The following is a 3,520-nucleotide window of genomic DNA, read 5'->3' as shown; positions in this document are numbered from 1 at the left end:
GTTTTCTGGTAGCATCCTTAGGATGCTCTATGTATAGTATCATGTCATCTGCAAACAGTGACAGCTTTACTTCTTCTTTTCCTATTTGGATTCCTTGTATTTCTTTTTCTTCTCTGATTGCTGTGGCTAGAACTTCCAAAACTAGGTTGAATACGAGTGGTGAGAGTGGGCAACCTTGTCTTTTTCCTGATCTTAGTGGAAATGGTTTCAGTTTTTCACCATTGAGAAGATGCTGGCTGTGGGTTTGTCATATATGGCCTTTATTATGTTGAGGAAAGTTCCCTGTATGCCTACTTTCTGCAGGGTTTTTATCATAAATGAGTGTTGAATTTTGTCAAAAGCTTTCTCTGCATCTATTGAGATGACCATATGGTTTTTCTCCTTCAGTTTGTTGATATGGTGTATCACGTTGATTGATTTGCGTATATTGAAGAATCCTTGCATTCCTGGAATAAACCCCACTTGATCATGGTGTATGATCCTTTTAATGTGCTGTTGGATTCTGTTTGCTAATATTTTGTTGAGGATTTTTGCATCTATGTTCATCAGTGATATTGGCCTGTAGTTTCCTTTCTTTGTGACGTCTTTGTCTGGTTTTGGTATCAGGGTGATGGTGGCCTCATAGAATGAGTTTGGGAGTGTTCCTCCCTCTGCTATCTGTTGGAAGAGTTTGAGAAGGATAGGTGTTAGCTCTTCTCTAAATGTTTGATAGAATTCGCCTGTGAAGCCATCTGGTCCTGGGCTTTTGTTTGCTGGAAGATTTTTAATCACAGTTTCAATTTCAGTGCTTGTGATTGGTCTGTTCATATTTTCTATTTCTTCCTGGTTCAGTCTTGGCAGGTTGTGCATTTCTAAGAATTTGTCCATTTCTTCCAGGTTGTCCATTTTATTGGCATACAGTTGCTTGTAGTAATCTCTAATAATCTTTTGTATTTCTGCAGAGTCAGTTGTTACATCTCCTTTTTCATTTCTAATTCTATTGATTTGAGTCTTCTCCCTTTTATTCTTGATGAGTCTGGCTAATGGTTTATCAATTTTATTTATCTTCTCAAAGAACCAGCTTTTACTTTTATTGAACTTTGCTATTGTTTCCTTCATTTCTTTTTCATTTATTTCTGATCTGATCTTTATGATTTCTTTCCTTCTGCTAAATGTTTTTTTTGTTGTTCTTCTATCTCCAGTTGCTTTAAGTGCAAAGTTAGGTTGTTTATTCGAGATGTTTCCTGTTTCTTAAGGTATGATTGTATTGCTATAAACTTCCCTCTTAGAACTGCTTTTGCTGTATCCCATAGGTTTTGGGTCATCGTGTCTCCATTGTCATTTGTTTCTAAGTATTTTTTGATTTCCTCTTTGATTTCTTCAGTGATCACTTCGTTATTAAGTAGTGTATTGTTTAGCCTCCATGTGTTTGTATTTTTTACAGATCTTTTCCTGTAATTGATATCTAGTCTCATAGCGTTGTGGTCGGAAAAGATACTTGATATGATTTCAGTTTTCTTAAATTTGCCAAGGCTAGATTTGTGACCCAAGATATGATCGATCCTGGAGAATGTTCCATGAGCACTTGAGAAAAATGTATATTCTGTTGTTTTTGGATGGAATGTCCTATAAATATCAATTAAGTCCATCTTGTGTAATGTATCATTTAAAGCTTGTGTTTCCTTATTTATTTTCATTTTGGATGATCTGTCCATTGGTGAAAGTGGGGTGTTAAAGTCCCCTACTATGATTGTGTTACTGTTGATTTCCCCTTTTAAGGCTGTTAGTATTTGCTGTATGTATTGAGGTGCTCCTATGTTGGATGCATAAATATTTACAGTTGTTATATCTTCTTCATGGATCAATCCCTTGATCATTATGTAGTGTCCTTCCTTGTCTCTTGTAATAGTTTTTATTTTAAAGTCTATTTTGTCTGATATGAGAATTGCTACTCCAGCTTTCTTCTGATTTCCATTTGCATGGAATATCTTTTTCCATCCCCTCACTTTCAGTCTGTATGTGTCCCTAGGTTTGAAGTGGGTCTCTTGTAGACAGCATATATATGGGTCTTGTTTTTGTATCCATTCAGCCAGTCTGTATCTTTTGCTGGGAGCATTTAATCCATTTACATTTAAGGTAATTATCAATATGTATGTTCCTATTACCATTTACTTAATTGTTTCGGGTTGTTCTTGTAGGTCTTTTCCTTCTCTTGTGTTTCTTGCTTAGAGAAGTTCCTTTAGCATTTGTTGTAGAGCTGGTTTGGTGGTGCTGAACTCTCTCAGCTTTTGCTTGTCTGTAAAGGTTTTAATTTCTCCATCAAATCTGAATGAGATCCTTGCTGGGTAGAGTAATCTTGGTTGTAGGTTTTTTTCCTTCATCACTTTAAATATGTCCTGCCACTCCCTTCTGGCTTGTAGAGTTTCTGCTGAAAGATTAGATGTTAACCTTATGGGGATTCCCTTGTGTGTTATTTATTGTTTTTCCCTTGCTGCTTTTAATATGTTTTCTTTGTATTTAATTTTTGACAGTTTGATTAATATGTGTCTTGGAGTGTTTCTCCTTGGATTTACCCTGTATGGGACTCTCTGTGCTTCTTGGACTTGATTAACTACTTCCTTTCCCATATTAGGGAAGTTTTCAACTATAATCCCTTCCAATATTTTCTGGGTCCCTTTCTTTTTCTCTTCTTCTTCTGGGACCCCTATAATTCGAATGTTGGTGCGTTTAATGTTGTCCCAGAGGTCTCTGAGACTGTCCTCAGTTCTTTTCATTGTTTTTTCTTTCTTCTGCTCTGCAGTAGTTATTTCCACTATTTTATCTTCCAGGTCACTTATCCGTCCTTCTGCCTCAGTTATTCTGCTATTGATCCCATCTAGAGTATTTTTCATTTCATTTATTGTGTTGCTCATCGTTGCTTGCTTCCTCTTTATTTCTTCTAGGTCCTTGTTAACTGTTTCTTGCAATTTGTTTATTCTATTTCCAAGATTTTGAATCATCTTTACTAGCATTACTCTGCCTATTTCCTCTTCATTTGTTAGGTCTGGTGTATTTTTATCTTGCTCCTTCATCTGCTGTGTTTTTTTCTGTCTTCTCATTTCACTTATCTTACTGTGTTTGGGGTCTCCTTTTTGCAGGCTGCAGGTTCGTAGTTCCCGTTATTTTTGGTGGCTGTCCCCAGTGGCTAAGGTTGGTTCAGTGGGTTGAGTAGGTTTCCTGGTTGGGGGGACTAGTGCCTCTGTTCTGGTGGATGAGGCTGGATCTTGTCTTTCTGGTGGGCAGGTCCACATCTGGTGGTGTGTTTGGGGATGTTGGTAGCCTTATTATGGTTTTAGGCAGCCTCTCTGCTAATGGATGGGGCTGTAGACCTGTCTTGCTCTTTGTTGGGGATAGGGTGTCCAGCACTGTTCGTTGCTGGTCCTTGAGTGAAGCTGGGTCTTGGTGTTGAGATGGAGATCTCTGGGAGATTTTCTCCATTTGATATTGCGTGGAGCTGGGAGGTCTCTTGTGGACCAGTGTCCTGAGGTTGGTTCTCCCACCT

This window comes from Kogia breviceps, chromosome 6 (assembly GCF_026419965.1).
Source record: "Kogia breviceps isolate mKogBre1 chromosome 6, mKogBre1 haplotype 1, whole genome shotgun sequence".
Taxonomy (NCBI): Eukaryota; Metazoa; Chordata; class Mammalia; order Artiodactyla; family Physeteridae; genus Kogia; species Kogia breviceps.
Note: the sequence above shows the minus strand (reverse complement) of the source record.